The following is a 17,270-nucleotide window of genomic DNA, read 5'->3' as shown; positions in this document are numbered from 1 at the left end:
GAATTCATGTTCAGTACAGGATTACACAATAAGCTGATTCCAGTCATGCAGACATACAGTTTGTGGTACAGAAGAACACAGTAAGCAGAACATAACATAACATGAAACACAGACAACATACAGTATACAGTACATGCACGGGGTGGCTTTGTGATATTATCATAGAGTGTTCAGAGTTCGAATTGCATATGGGTAGAAACTGTTTTTGAATCGTGATGTTTTGGCAGGCAGTGAGCTGTAGCGCCTCCCTGAGGGCAGCAGGTGGAAGATGTGGTGAGCTGGGTGGGAGGGATCAGAAATGATTTTCTTCACCCTTGACACGGACCGTTTGAGATTGAGTGATTCTATTGATGGGACGGGGGTGCTGATAATTTTGGTTGCTTTGTTGACAATGCGCTGTAGTTTATTACGGGAGTGAGTGTCCAAACTGCTGGGTGAACATTGACTTCTCCAATTTCAGGTAGTCCTTGCTTTCTCCCTCCTTCCCATCCCCTTTCCAGCTCTCCCACAGCCCTCCGCCTGTCTCCGCCTCTTCCTTTCTTCTACCCCCCCCACTCCCACCCCCACATCAGTCTGAAGAAGGGTCTCGACCAGAAACGTAACCTATTCCTTCGCTCCATAGATGCTGCCTCACCCGCTGAGTTTCTCCAGCATTTTTGTCTACCTAAAATTAAGGAGGGAAGAGACAGAGACTAAGACTTTTGCCTCCATCACAGTGAGGAGGTGCTTGGTGAACTCACTGTGGAGGATGTTGATTTGAGTTTATTGTATGTTTTGTTATTTATTGTTGCTGTGTATGACTGCAGGCAACGTAATTTCGTTCAGACCGAAAGGTCTGAATGACAATAAAGGAATCAAATTCAAAATTCAAATTCAAACCTAAAGGTGAATTCTCAGGATTATCTGGTGCTAATCAGGAACAAACTAGTGTTGTCAACTGTCCCGTATTCGCCGGGACATCCCGTATATTGGGCTAAATTGGTTTGTCCCATTTGGGACCGCCCTTGTCCCGTATTTGACTGCTACTACTCGGGTCGAGGGGACTGTCGGGTCTGAGCGCCGCGTCCAGCCCTGCCTCATCCATCCCGACGTAGTGCAGCCCATGGAGTGCAGCAGTAGCAGCGCCTCGCCCGTGGCCCCGTCGGTCGGCAGCCCGGCCAGCTGTCTGACCTTCAGACCTTCGCTTACCGCCGACATCACCACCCCTCCTTCTCAAGGCCGATCATCGGTTCATGAGTTGGATGGGGCGCCGGACTTTGCGCGCGACGTCGCGCTGACCAAAACTCCTCAGCTGGCCCGCCGGCTGGGCTTTGTGTGCAGTCCAGCACCCGGGCCAACTCATCATTCACCCAGTCACGGCCGAGTCGGTCAACGAATTGCCGTCGGGAATTTGTCCCGTATTTTGACCTTTTGTCCCTTATTTGGGAGTGAGAAAGTTAGCAACCCTAGTTACAACCTTCAAAAGGCATTTGTATAGGTACTTGGTTTGGAAAGGTAAAGAGGGATTTGGGTCTAACGCAAGCACATGGGATTAGTATAGATGAACATCATGGTCAGCCCAGAGAGTGTGGTAGCGAGGACGCAGCCTTGTTTGATGCCACTGCGGACATCGAAGGGTTCCGAGAAGCTGTCATTGAACTGCACTGTCCCCTTCGTGTTGATGTGGAAGGATTCTATCATGCTCTGCAGGTTTGGTGGGCAGCCATCTTTGGCAGGGCCTTAAATAGGCCATCTCTGCTGATGAGTTTGAATGCCTTGGTGAGGTCAATGAAAGCAACATACAGGGGCATCAGCTGCACTTCTCCTGGAGCTGGCGAAGGGAAAAGATTCTTCGATATCTGCAGTGGTGTCAAACAAGGCTGCGTCCTCGCTCCCACACTATTTGGGATATTCTTCGCTCTGCTCCTGAAATGCCTTCGGCACAGCAACAGAGGGGATCTACCTGCGTACTATATCAGATGGCAGGCTCTTCAACCTCACCCGCCTCAGGGCAAAGACAAAAGTACATGAAGCTCTCATCAGAGACATGTTGTTTGCCGATGATGCTGCAGTTGTGTCCCACATCCAGCAGGAACTACAGTCACTGATGGACCGCTTCTATCGGGCATGCAAGGACTTTGGACTGACCATCAGCCTGAAGAAGACAAACGTCTTAGGGCAGGATACAGAGGTGCCGCCTGTCATCACCATCGACGACTACAAACTTGATGCAGTCCATCGGTTCACGTACCTCGGCTCCAACATCACTGACAACCTCTCCTTGGACAGAGATTGACATGAGGATCGGGAAGGCAGTTACAACTCTCGCTCCACTCACAACTCGAGTGTGGACCAACCCAAAGCTGACAGTGAAGACAAAGATAGCAGTCTACAATGCCTGTGTCAACAGCACGCTGCTGTACGGCAGTGATACATGGACTACATATGCTAAGCAGGAGAGAAGACTCAACACCTTCCACCTGAGAAGCATCCGCCTTATCCTGGGCATATCCTGGCAAGACAGTGTGTCCAACGCCAAGATCCTGTCTCGCGCTGGCCTTCCCAGTATGTACACTCTACTCAGGCAGCGCAGACTGCGGTGGCTGGGTCATGTCCACCGCATAGACGATGGCCGTATTCCAAAAGACATCCTCTATGGAGAGCTGACATCTGGGAGGAGAACCATCGGCCGCCCCCAGCTACATTACAAGGATGTCTGCAAGAGAGATATGAAGGCGCTGGACATCGATGTGGAGTCCTGGGAGAGCCTTGCAGCTGACCGCACGAGGTGGAGAGGTACCCTGAACCAACATCTCAAAACGGGGGAAGAGAAACTGTTGAACGCAGCGGCAGACAAGCGGGCACGCAGTAAGGAGCGCAGCAACTTCAACAAACCAGAGACCACACACAAATGTGACCTTTGCCACAGAGACTGGCACTCCAGCATTGGTCTCTTCAGCCACAAGCGACGCTGCTCCAGCCGAGGTTTGGAGCAAGCAGCCAACAACTAGGATGCATCACCCATGGTCAGTCATGACTGAGGGAGGCCTACTACTGTGAGCTTATGGCCAGCATGGGCAAGGTGGGCCAAAAGGGTTTGGTTCTGTGCTGCATGAGTACAATTCACAGCACAAGTAGCATCACATATGTTATATGTGCAGCGAGGAAAGAAAAAATAAAGGGCATGCGTTGAAGTCTCAAAAGAGGTCAGTTACTGGACACCATGGAAGAAAAACAAACCTCATTACTCTCGAGATCAAAGATCGGGCTCTTTAAATAAAAATTGCTGGCATCAATTTTCAAAGATCAAAGTTTACCAGTTAAAGTGGGAGATAGACACAAAAAGCTGGAGTAACTCGGCGGGTCAGACGGCATCTCTGCAGACATGGAATAGGTAACGTTTTGGGTCGAGTCCCTTCTCCAGACACAAAACGTCACCTGTCCCTTTCTCCAGCGATGCTGAGGGGCAACTTCTTCACCCAGAGCACGAAAGGTCAAATGGAACAAACTGTATGAGGAAGTAATTGAGGCAGGTACAACAACAAGGATCTTATAGAAACTTTCTTCAGGGGTTGGACAGGCTAGATGCAGGAAGATTGTTCCCGATGTTGGGGAAGTCCAGAACAAGGGATCACAGTTTAAGGATAAGAGGGAAATCTTTTAGGACTGAGATGAGAAAAAAAGAATTCACAATGAGTGGTGAGCCTGTGGAATTCTTTGCCACAGAAAGTAGTTGAGGCCAGTTCATTGGCTATATTTAAGAGGGAGTTAGATGTGGCCCTTGTGGCTAAAGGGATCAGGGGCTATGGAGAGAAGGCAGGTACAGGATACTGAGTTCGATGATCAGCCATGATCATATTGAATGGCGGTGCAGGCTCGAAGGGCCGAATGGCCTACTCCTGCACCTATTTTCTATGTTTCTATGGTTCTAATAACATTTAAAAGACATTTGAACAGGTACATGGATAGGAAAGGTTTAGAGGGATATGGGCCAAACACAGGTAAATGGCGGGATGAGATGGGGCATCTTGGTTGGTCTGGGCAAGTTGAGCAGAAGACCCTGTTTCAATGCCGCATGACTCTGTGACTCTGTACAGTTTAAAAATTACTGATACACGAAATTCTTTTACATCTGCACTATGGGCAACAAAGCTAATCCTGGAATCTTATTTTAAAATGAAAATTAAAATAAATGATCATGCCAAGTGTTAAGTACCTTTTTTGAAATAGGCAGATAGGCTCAGTACCGGGAATATTTATTGCATGCCTTAATCAGTGGCAAACTATGTTAGGGTCGAGGTGCTAATATCCTTCTGCTTACTGCTTCCTAACAAGGAGCTTGTAATGACTAGCAAACATTACAAAAGCAAGCAGGTAACATTTGGTATCTAAGAAACATACACCAAACTCATTTAACCTTGGCTGCTATAGCAACAAACTTGGTCAACAAAGTGATTGTGCTAAAAACAGATCAATGGAATTGAGATGCTGAAAGATGACATCTGTTCACTTTGCCTTATAGTGTGGCAAATTTCACATCCTCGATTCAACGCTTTCATAATGTACACATTAATGTATAATGAATCCTGCCGAAAGTACACTGACCACTCCACACTATGCTGCATGAGCAATCAAATCTCAACAACATTATCAAATTACATTTTAACCATGCACGTAAACCATTAAACGGCATAAGCCCAGCGCTCCTGTTATGAACATAGACCTTTCATCATCTGGGGAATTTTCTTAATCGAGTGAGCCGGCTAGATGAGGAAAGGTAGTCAAATCCTTTTTGGTTAAATCATGACAATAGACAGTAGAAAATAGGTGCAGGAGGAGGCCATTCAGCCCTTCGAGCTAGCACCGCCATTCATTGTGATCATGGATGATCATCCCCAATCAGCACGCAACAAAAGCTTTTCATTGTACCTAAACTGGAACTCATAAGCCAGGGTGGCAAGCATTGTGTGATCAGCATAAAACCTGCCTGTTTTACATAGATCATGAAACAGTACAATGCAGAAACAGGCCCTTCTGCCCATAACGTCTGTGCCAAACATGATGCCAAGCTGATCTCCTCTGCCTGCACGTAATCCCTATCCCTCCTCTTCCTGCATTGTGTCGATCTGAAATCATCTTAAATATCCCAATCGTAACCAAGCTTCCTAGAATAGAGCCATAGACCATCAGTGAACTATTTGCTAAATATTTATCTATTTTGTACTAAGGAGCACCTTTATCAATTTGCAAACTCGGCTACCAATCTATATCACTACCTGAATAACTATATTCTGGAAATATGTTGGTATGAAATTGTCTTCCAATGATTAATTGTTCCAAATATTCTTCCATATCATTAATACTTGCAACACAGTGCAACGTCACAAGTAAATTAATAATGGTCATACATTCTTTTCATATTTTCATTGGTAATCGTTTTCATCCAGAACGTCCATTTTAAAAGGATTTAATAGGAACCTGAGGGGTAACTTTTTCACACAAAGGGTGGTGGATGTATGGAATGAGCTGCCGTAGGAGGTAGTTGAGGCTGGGACTATTGCAACGTTTAAGAAACATTTAGACAGGTACATGGAAAGGACAGGTTTAGAGGGATATGGACCAAATGCAGGCAGGTGGGATTGGTGTAGATGGGACGTTGGCCAGTGTGGGCAAGTTGGGCCGAAGGACCTGTTTCTACGCTGTAATACTCTAAATATTGCTTGCCAAAAGCAAGAAGAATATTTCCCTTTTCACTAACAAACTTCACCAAGGTGGAGGTAAATTAATTTTAATATTTCATAACTTTTTTTAAATATATAGATAAGTTTGCTGAAAAGTCTGATGGCGCAGCGGTAGAGTTGCTGCCTTACAGCAAATGCAGCGCCGGAGACATGGGTTCGATCCCGACTACGGATGCTGTCTGTACGGAGTTAGTACGTTCTCCCCGTGACCTGCGTGGGTTTTCTCCGAGATCTTCGGTTTCCTCCCACACTCCAAAGACGTACAGGTCTGTAGGTTAATTGGCTTGGTAAATGTAAAAATTGGCCCTAGTGCCTGTAGGGTAGTGTTAATGTGCGGGGATCACTGGTCGGCGCAGACTCGGTGGGCCAAAGGCCCTGTTTCCACGCTGTATCTCTAAACTAAAATAAACAAAACTGAAAGGGTGTCAACCTGAAACGTCACCTATTCCTTCTCTCCAGAGATGCTGCCTGTCCCGCTGAGTTACTCCAGTTTTTGTGTCTATCTTCGGTTTAAACCGGCATCTGCAGTTCCTTCCTACATATACATTTGCAGCATGTTGCCAAAGTGTTTAGATTACATTTAAAGTGAAGGATTTCTTTTGACCCTGTTTTCAGTTTCCATTCACTTTTTGTGAAAATGTTGATCTTTTGCTCTCTGCAACCTTGTGGTCATTTTACAAATACTGGTTCACATGGAAGACAGACACAAAAAGCTGGAGTAACTCAGCGGACAGGCAGCATCTCTGGAGAGAAGGAATGATGACGTTTCGGGCCTTCTTCAGACTCATCAAGTAAGATATTGGGGAGACATCATAACCGGCCTGCATTTTAACACCAGACCATATGCACTTCCAGAATAAAATAACTCACTGCCTATTTACCTGGAGTTAGACAGCAGGGAGGGTGCGGTGAGGAAGGTGGAAAGAGAGTACAAAACAGGACAAGAGGGTGGGGGTTCTGAGGAGGAGGCAAGGCCAAGTAGAGAAAGTGTCGAGAGGAGAGCGTAGGGTTGCCAACTATCCCGTATAGAAACATAGAAACATAGAAACATAGAAATTAGGTGCAGGAGTAGGCCATTCGGCCCTTCGAGCCTGCACCGCCATTCAATATGATCATGGCTGATCATCCAACTCAGTATCCCGTACCAGCCTTCTCTCCATACCCTCTGATCCCCTTAGCCACAAGGGCCACATCTAACTCCCTCTTAAATATAGCCAATGAACTGGCCTCGACTACCCTCTGTGGCAGGGAGTTCCAGAGATTCACCACTCTCTGTGTGAAAAAAGTTCTTCTCATCTCGGTTTTAAAGGATTTCCCCCTTATTCTTAAGCTGTGACCCCTTGTCCTGGACTTCCCCAACATCGGGAGCAATCTTCCTGCATCTAGCCTGTCCAACCCCTTAAGAATTTTGTAAGTATTAGCCAGGACATCCCATATTTTTGGCTAAATTGGTTAGTCCCATACGGGACCGCCCCTTGTCCCATATTTGACTGCTACTACTCGGGTCGAGGGGGCTGTCGGGTCGGAGCGCCGCGTCCGGCCCCGCCTCACCCGTCTCGACGTAGTGCAGCCCATGGAGTGCAGCAGCAGCAGCAGCGCCTCGCCCGTGGCCCCGTCGGTCGGCAGCCCAGCCAGCTGTCCGACCTTCGGACCTTCGCTTACCGCCGACACCACCACCCCTCCTTCTCATGGCCGATCATCAGTTCATGAGTTGGATGGGGCGCCGGACTTTGCGCTCGACGTCACCCGTCACGGGCCAAAACTCCTCAGCTGGCCCGCCGGCTGGGCTTTGTATGTAGTCCAGCACCCGGGCCAACTCATCATTCACCCTGCCACGGCCGAGTCGGTCAATGAAATGCCATCAGGAATTTGTCCCGTATTTTAAACTTTTGTCCCTTATTTGGGAGTGAGAAAGTTGGCGAACCTCTGGAAGACACAGAGTGAGAGTGGAGGAGAGGGGGAGAGCCACAGGCTGTGGGTGCAATGGTATGGAGGGGAGGCTGGGGAGGGGTGAAGATGGGCAGTGAGAGGAGTGTGTGCGGGCGGGGGAAGGGTAATAGATACAGGAGGCGCTGGTAGCATCCGGCAGGCAGGCAGGATTTGCTCACTGTGGCTCCGTGGGCCCCTCTCCCCATCGCTCCCCCCCCTCCCCCTCGCTTTCCCCCCTCTCTCCCCCCCCCCTTCTCCCCCTCTTCTCCCCCTCCCTCCCCTCCCTCTATCCCCCCCTCTCTCCCTCCTATCTCACCCCCTCTCTCTACCCCCTATCCCGCTCTCTCTCCCCCATCTCTCTATCCCCTTAGCCCCCTCCCTCAACCCCATCCCCCCATTTCTCCCCCTCTCTCTCCCCTCCTCTATCCCCTGAGCTCCCTCTCTCTCCCCCTTCTCTCTCCCCCTCTCTCTCTACCCCATCTCTCCCCCATCCCCTTCGCCCTCTCTCCCACCCTCTCTCTCCCCTTAGCCAGCCCTCCACGTCCCCCTCCACTCTCCTCCCTCTCTCTATCTCCTTAGCACCCCACCCTCCCTCTCCGTTGCCCTCCCTCCCCCTCCCTCTCCTTAGCCCCCCCCCATCTCTCTCCCCATAGCCCCCCTCTCTCCCCTTCACCTACTGCCCCTCCCCTTACCCACCCTTCACTTCCCCCCTCTCCCCCCCTTCACCCCTCCCTATCTTCACTTACCCCCTCCTTCTCTTCCCCTCTTCTGATTCTCCCACCTCACATGTCGTTCCGTTTTTAAATATCTGTCCACTCACCTCTTTTCTCATCCTTACAAAGCATACCTCAACTTTTTTCGTACTTCCTAGTTCTTTCTTGCCTTCTCCCGTTCATTTATTCTCCTGCCGTTTGTGCCATAATCACCTTTTCCTCTCCACCATCATTCCTTACCCACTTCCTCCCTCCTGTTACATTTTTTCTTTGAGATTTTTCTCTTCCTCCATTCCTTCATCGTGTTTACGTAATAAATATTTAACAATCTTTAAACTTCTTATACTGGTTTTAGAATATTCACAAACAAGTTTATTTAATTCTCCACGGAAGACCAACATCTTGGTCATAGGTTTTCCTTTGCTTAGATGTCTAAAATCCAATGGAAGACTTAAAGATCTTCCTAATTAATTATAGTCATATTGTCTTACAGTGTGGAAACTACACCGGCCATCATGTCCCATCTATAGTCCCACCTGCCTGCATTCGATCCATATTCCACTAAACCTGTCCTGTCCATTCATCTGTCTAAATGTTTCTTAAACATTGCGATAGTCCCTGCCTCAACTACCTCTTCCAGCAGCTCGTTCCATACATCCACCACCCTTTGTGTGAAATTGAAGGTACCTCACTTAGAAAATATTTGTTCCAAAGACAGAGACCAAAGAAATCTGTACCAAACCTTGAAGGACAATCTTACATTTGGTTAAATGTGGATCGCAGGCTGTGGGGTTGATTTTTATACTTAGAAAGCAAAACGTCCAGTGTGAAAGATATCTATATTACTAAAAGTCTAATCTTGACCACTTCCTGGTGCACTGTAAATTGATTTTAGAAAAATCGCTGCCACTTACGGCAGTGATTTTTGGCCATCTTACTCAGAACCCCCCTCCACTGGTCAGGACAAGAGGATTTTCCCATCGATGAAAAATAAAAGACTTATCAATGTTTAAAAAATGTTGAGGTTCTCTCTCCTGAAGGCCACGCCCCTTCCGGAGCGCCCATAAAACCCGGAAGTATTGAGTGCCTCAGTCAGTCACTGCAAGATGGGGGAGCGAGAGGATCACGTCTCTCAGTCTAAGCTGTGAATAACACTGAACACATGTCCACTAAATTGTGAGTGAGTGCCCTTAATTTGGTTTGAAAAAGCTTGCTAAAAGTGTTTTTTGGTTTGAAAATGCTTGCTAAAAGTGTTTGTTGGTTTGTAAATGCAAAAGTTGCCTTTGGTTTGAGAATGCTAAAGTTGCCTTGCCTAATTGAAAAGTTGATTTGAGAATGCTAAAGTTGCCTTGCCTAATTGAAAAGTTGGTTTGAGAATGCCAAAGTTGCCTTGCCTAATTGAAAAGTTGGTTTGAGAATGCTAAAGTTGCCTTGCCTAATTGAAAAGTTGGTTTGAGAATGCTAAAGTTGCCTTGCCTAATTGAAAAGTTGGTTTGAGAATGCTAAAGTTGCCTTGCCTAATTGGAAAGTTGGTTTGAGAATGCCTTGCGCAATTGAAAAGTTGGTTTGAGAATGCTATAGTTGCCTTGCCTAATTGAAAAGTTGGTTTGAGAATGCTAAAGTTGCCTTGCCTAATTGAAAAGTTGGTTTGAGAATGCTAAAGTTGCCTTGCTTAAAGTTGCCTTCTCTCTCCTGTCAATCACGCCATGAAGGCCATGCCCCTTCTGGTGGGAGGGACTATAAAACCTGGAAGTGTGGGCATGGCTCAGTCTCTGCAAGAAGGGGGAGGGAGAGATCATGACTCTCTGTCTTTAGTGGCCTTGCACCCTGCTTGAAATGATATGAAACTGCATTTGAATTTGATGGCCTTGCACCCTGCTTGAAATGGTAGGAAACTGCACTCAAATTTGGTGACCTGCACCCTGCTTGAAGTGGTATGACACTGCACTTGAATTTGGTGGCCTTGCACCCTGCTTGAAGTGGCATTTCAAGGAATAGCCGTGAGTCAACTGCCAGCCCCCCAGCCTTGAGTGAGTGAGTTGCCAGCACACCAGGCTTGAGTGACTGAGCCGCCAGCCCAAGAATCCTTTCGGCCCACAATGTCCATACCAGCCCTCTGGAAACCAGTCCCTTCAGCCTACAACACCCATACTAGCACACCAGAACCCTCCCCCCCACTGGCCACCAATATTGGAATTGGTGGAGAGATGGAATATTGCGTTGGGGGACCAGCCCTCCCGTGTGATGCTGGGACCCATTGGCCCGACGTCCAAATTCAGTCAGCCTGCCTCCTGCCCAGCTGATTGGTGAGTATGATGTCGGGACCAGCCCCGCACAACTCCAGACGGCTCCGCGGTTGGAAGTGGGACCGGCCCCGCGAGGCCGTACGCCTCAAGCCACCACGTTTGGTCACGCTAGACGCATGCAATCGCATGCTGTTGGGACAGGCCCTTTTTGTTCACAAATCTAATCCACTTTTCCCAACTTGTGATTTCGATTCTTTATCTCATTTCCACACTGAGATTTCTGTGTTGTCAAATATTTGAATTCAAATTCACAGAACACCCTTTTGGAACAGTTTTCTGGAGGAAAAAAATCAACTTCAATAACTTCAAATGCATTTCCCCACACTTTTGAGAGGAAATGCAGGTAATGTTTGACTGCCAAATAAGCATAGTCTTCCAAGACTCAATATTGCAGCAGAGCATCAAAAATAAGCTGAAAGCAGTGTTACACGACTGTGGAAACCAAAGTTAGGTCTAAATATAGAAAATACTAGACTAAGTGGGACCTGTTGGGTCCCAGCATCACACAGGAGGGCTGGTCCCCCAACAAAATATTCCACCCCTCCACCAATTCCTATATTGGTGGCCAGTGGGGGGGGTGTGGTTCTGCACTAGTATGGGTGTTGTGTGCTAAAGGGACTGGTTTCCAGAGGGCTAGTATGGACATTGTGGGCCGAATGGATTCTTGGGCCGGCAGCTCACTCACTCAAGGCTGGTGGGATGGCAGTTGACTCACGGCTATTCCTTGAAATGCCACTTCAAGCAGGGTGCAAGGCCACCAAATTCAAGTGCAGTTTCCCACCATTTCAAGCAGGGTGCAAGGCCACCAAATTCAAATGCAGTTTCATACCATTTCAAGCAGGGCGCAAGGCCACTAAAGACAGAGAGTCATGACCTCTCCCTCCCCCATCTTGCAGAGACTGAGCCACGCCCACACTTCCAGGTTTTATAGTCCCTCCCACCAGAAGGGGCGTGGCCTTCATGACTGGAGAGAGAACCTCAACATTTTTTAAACACTAATAACTCTTTTATTTTTCATTGATGGGAAAAGTCCTCGGCACCTGATGAGCAGAGGGGGATTCTGAGTAAGATGGCCAAAAATCACAGCCGTACGTGGAAGCGTTTTTCCTAAAATCAATCTAGAGCGCAAACAGGAAGTGGGCAAGATTAGACTTTTAATTATATACACGGGAAGGCTACTTTTGCATTCTCAAACCAACTTTTCAATTAGGCAAGGCAACTTTAGCATTCTCAAACCAACTTTTCAATTAGGCAAGGCAACTGTAGCTTTTTCAAACCAACTTTTCAATTAGGCAAGGCAACTTTAGCATTCTCAAACCAACTTTTCAATTAGGCAAGGCAACTTTAGCATTCTCAAACCAACCTTTCAATTAGGCAAGGCAACTTTAGCATTCTCAAATCAATTTTTCAATTTGTCAAGGCATTCTCAAACCAACTTTTCAATTAGGCAAGGCATTCTCAACCCTACTTTTCAATTAGGCAAGGCATTCTCAACCCTACTTTTCAATTAGGCAAGGCATTCTCAACCCAATTTTTCAATTAGGTAAAGCAACTTTGGCATTCTCAAACCAACTTTTCTATTAGGCAAGGCAACTTTAGCATTCTCAAACCAACCTTTCAATTAGGAAAGGCAACTTTAGCATTCTCAAACCAAAGGCAACTTTTGCATTTACAAACCAAAAAACACTTTTGCATTTTCAAACCAATTTAAGGGCAGTCACAGTTTAGAAGACATGTGTTCAGTGTTATTCACAGCTCACACTGAGAGATGTGACCCTGTCGCTCCCCCATCTTGCAGAGACTGACTGAGGCACCCAACACTTTCGGGTTTTATAGTTCCTCCAGAAGGGGCGTGGCCTTCAGGAGAGAGAATCTCAACATTTTTTAACCAAATTATGTCTTTTATTTTTTATCGATGGGAAAAATCCTCTTGTCCTGACCGGTGGAGGGGAACTCTGAGTAAGATGGCCAAAAATCACAGCCATAGGTGACCGCGTTTTTTCTAAAATCAATATACAGTGCAACAGGAAGTGGTCAAGATGAGACTTTTAGTAATATAGATGTCCTGTGCTTGGGTCTCATTTTTTGCAGTTGCAAAACAACATGAAAAAGGCTTTGTTCCTAACTTCTCTTACAATAATATATTGTTCTGTAATATTTATAACTCTATACCGACCTCCCAATCAGAGTAAACCATGATTCTCATCTACATTTTGCCCTTTAAATGAACTCAATATTCATTCTAAGAATTAGTAGTAATTACACCTTCCTACCTTCAAGAAATATACGTTCATTTTATTTTAGATTGTATATTGTGGCTCCCACTACATTTATTTTCTCTTTCTTGCTGTGAGAATTACTGAGCAAATTTATGGTATTACTGAAGCGAGGGGTTACAATATGCGAAAAGTCTTATTTATCAGTATATGGACATTCTAGTTTTAAGTTCCTGTAATCTAAAAAAAATGTAAATTCAGCATTAAAAATACCAAAATAAGAGCAGATGCTGTAAATCTGAAATAAAAAAACAGATAATGCTGGAAACAATCATTGGCTCAGTAGGTGAGGACCAGACATCGGTTAAAGGTGAAGGGGAAAAGATTTAATAGGAATCTGAGGGGTAACCTTTTCACACAAAGGGTGGTGGGTGTATGGAACAAGCTGCCAGAGGAGGTAGTTGAGGCTGGGACTATCCCAACATTTAAGAGGCAGTTAGACAGGTACATGGACAGGTTTGGAGGAATATGGACCAAACGTGGGCAAGTGGGACTAGTGTAGCTGGGACATGTTGGCCGGTGTGGGCAAGTTGGACTGAAGGGCCTGTTTCTACACTGTATCACTCTATGACTATCACTCTATACCTCTAGGACTCTATGGCTCAAGCAGCAGCTGTCAGGAGGGAAACAATTAACTTTTCAGATCCAGGTCCTTCTAGGTTGGGTCGTACATTACTCTTACGAGGAAGTAGAGACATTGATTTGCTTTCTTGATCATGGCATCAATGTGATTGGACCACATAAAATAGTTGGTGATATTTGCACTTATAGAACTTTAAATTCTTGACCATCTCCACTTCAGCAGCATTGATGTAGACTGCACTCCACCATGCTTCCTGAGATCAATGACTAGCTCCTTTGTGTTGCTGACTGAAGGAGAGGTGGTTGTCTTGACACCATGTTTACAAGCTCAATCTCTCCTCTCACTACTGGTATCATCCTGCTCAAGATCCAATCCACTGGACAATACTCATTCGGGCCCACTTCCATGCTAGTCTTTTGCACCAGAATAGACAATAGACAATAGACAATAGGTGCAGGAATAGGCCATTTGGCCCTTTGACCCAGCACAGCCATTCAATGTGTTCATGGCTGATCATCCTCAATCAGTACCCCGTTCCTGCCTTCTCCCCTGACTCCGCTATTTTTAAGAGCCCTATCTAGCTCTCTCTTGAAAGCATCCAGAGAACCTGCCTCCACAGGCAGAGAATTCCACAGACTCACCACTCTCTGTGAGAAAAAGTGTTTCCTCGTCTCCGTTCTAAATGGCTTACTCCTTATTCTTAAACTGTGGCCCCTGGTTCTGGGCTCCCCCAACATCGGGAACATGTTTCCTGCCTCTAGCGTGTCCAAGCCCTTAACAATCTTATATGTTTCAATGAGATCACCTCTCATCCTTCTAAACTCCAGAGTGTACAAGCCCAGCTGCTCCATTCTCTCAGCATACGACAGTCCCGCCATCCCGGGATTTAACCTTGTAAACCTACGCTGCACTCCCTCAATAGCAAGAATGTCCTTCCTCAAATTAGAGGACCAAAACTGCACATAATACTCCAGGTGTGGTCTCACTAGGGCTCTGTACAATTGCAGAAGGACCTCTTTGCTCCTATATTCGATTCCTCTTGTTATAAAGGCCAAAGGTCCATGCAGCTTCTGAGGCATGAGCTGGTCCCCAGTATCCCACTGCTGAGGTAGGATTAGGGTTGCGCCAGTCAGTTCTAGATCCTCATAGATGTGGCGAAGTCATGTAACTTCAGGCTCCTGCACCTCCTGCCCGAAGGTAGCAGAGAGAAGAGGGCCTTACTTGGACAGCGAGGATAACGGTTGCTGTCTTCTTTAGACAGCATCTCATATAGGTGCTTCCAATGGTAGGGAGGGCAGTGCTGGCGGACTGGTCACCACTCTGTGCCACCTCTTGTATCCCAATGCATTGGAATTGCCCGATTAGGCCATGATGCAAACAATCATGACATTTGTTTCAGTATTCTGTGACATGCCAAATCTTTTTAAAGTTATAGGAGAGTAGAGGGCAGCACGGTGGTGCAGCGGTAGAGTTGCTGCCTTACAGCGCCGGAGACCCGGGTTCGATCCTGAGTACGGGTGCTGTCTCTACGGAGTTTGCACGTTCTCCCCGTGACCTGCGTGGATTTCCTCCGAGATCTTCGGTTTCCTTCCACACTCCAAAGACGTACAGGTTTGTAGGTTAACTGGCTTGGTATAGATGTAAAATTGTCCCTATTGTGTGTAGGATAGCGTTACTGTGCTGGTTGGCGGGGGCCGAGGGGCCTGGGGCCTGTTTCTGCGCTGTATCTCTGAAACTAAACTAATCCAGAGGAGCTTTTCACATTAAAAAGAACCCTCACGGCACCAGCCCCACCCCCCACCCCTTGCATACATTTCTCACACCACCCCTGTTCCTTTCTCCTCCACCTTACACCCCCCCCGTACTCCAAGTAAACCATTCTCCTATTAACCCCACTCTTTCCTCATTGATCAACTGGTCAACCTGAGGAGCACCTTCAGCAACAGACTGGTTCCACCAAGATGCAGCACAGAACGCCACAGGAGATCCTTCTTCCCTGTGGCTATCAAATTGTACAACTCCTCCCCCTTCTGTCATGGGGTAGACTGAGACTGACTCCATCTTTGCACTGTCATCTTTGCACTGTAATCTTTGCACATCCCTCAATCTTTTGCACTCGTCACTTTAATTTCAAGGTTCATGTGTTACGTGTTTTTTGACTGTTGGCAAATCAATTTCTCTCCTGCGATAAATATTCTATTGTATCGTATCCTCTCCCCTGTCTCTTTCCATCCATTTCCCTCCCTCCAGCTTTTATTTGAACCCCTCCTCTTCTTTCGTTTTATCACACCCGTTTGTCTCCTTTCAACTTTGTCTTTGTCACTACTTTCTTCAGACTGAGAGTCAGGGGAGAGGGAGACTAGAGATATGGAAGCGTGCAAAGAGAATGTAAAGTAGGAATCACAGAGGGGGAGCAGCGAGAGAGGATGCTGCAAAACTCTCGTCAGAGAGAGGAGGAGAACGTTTTGGTGGGAACTTCTGCCCTCCTGACTGCTGCTCCAGGCTGTGCAGGGAACCTGGTGTAGATCCAGCAATGCTTTGACAATAGACAATAGACAATAGGTGCAGGAGTAGGCCATTTGGCCCTTCGAGCCAGCACCGCCATTCAATGTGATCATGGCTGATTATCCCCAATCAGTACCCCGTTCCTGCCTTCTCCCCATATCCCCTGACTCCGCTATCTTTAAGGGCCCTATCTAATTCTCTCTTGAAAGTATCCAGAGAATCGGCCTCCAGCACCCTCCGAGGCATAGAATTCCACAGACTCACAACTCACTGTGTGAAAAAGTATTTCCTCATCTCTGTTCTAAATGGCTTACCTCTTATTCTTAAACTGTGGCCCCTGGTTCTGGACTCCCCCAACATCGGGAACATGTATCCTGCCTCTAGCGTGTCCAAACGCTTAATAATCTTATATGTTTCAATCAGATGCCCTCTGGTTCAGTGTGAAGAGGTTACATAAAAATTTCTAGTGATGAGCAGGCTAAGGTCAGTGATATAGACACTCAGAACTGATACATAACCCATTGCTTGGGTACTGTCAGCAATTTCTCCATGTCAAGACAGACCACACAGAGCTATCAGACCTTCTCATCACCTTCTGTTGGATGAGAGAAAATGTTGTCCCCTTTCTCCTTACTTGCCTTGAAGAGAGACACAAAATGCTGGAGTAACTCAGCCGGACAGGCAGCATCTCTGGATAGAAAGAATAGCTGCACAGCTCTTCCCTGCAAGAAATTTCTCTATGGTATCAAGTTCAATGGCAGTAGTTGGCAAGATTCTCAGCAATCAGTGGCAACAACACAGAGGGAAAAGATTCATGTCAAGTTCCTGGCGCTTCAGAGTGCAGCCTTTTTTTAAAGTACAGTGGCTTACATATTTGTGAGTGTTCAGACTGAAGGGCCAAGGGAGCAGTAATGAATTAGTACCCTGCGGGGCAACCTGCCTATACAGATCTTTCGTAGACAAAAGTGCTGGAGAAACTCAGCGGGTCCGGCAGCATCTATGGAGCGAAGGAAGTCCGAAGAAGGGTCTCGACCTGAAACGTCGCCAATTCCTTCTCTCCATATATGCTGCCTCACCCGCTGAGTTTGTCCAACATTCTTGTCTGCCATGTATCTGGATCTGTTGCTCTACAATGCTGAGAACTACATTCTCCACTCTATCTTTCTCTTTAATCGACTAATTGTACTTGAGTTTGGCTGGATTGTATTTATTGACGGTATGAATTGGATCGCATGGAA

This window comes from Amblyraja radiata, chromosome 7 (genome assembly GCF_010909765.2).
Source record: "Amblyraja radiata isolate CabotCenter1 chromosome 7, sAmbRad1.1.pri, whole genome shotgun sequence".
Taxonomy (NCBI): Eukaryota; Metazoa; Chordata; class Chondrichthyes; order Rajiformes; family Rajidae; genus Amblyraja; species Amblyraja radiata.
This window is presented reverse-complemented; position numbering follows the sequence as displayed.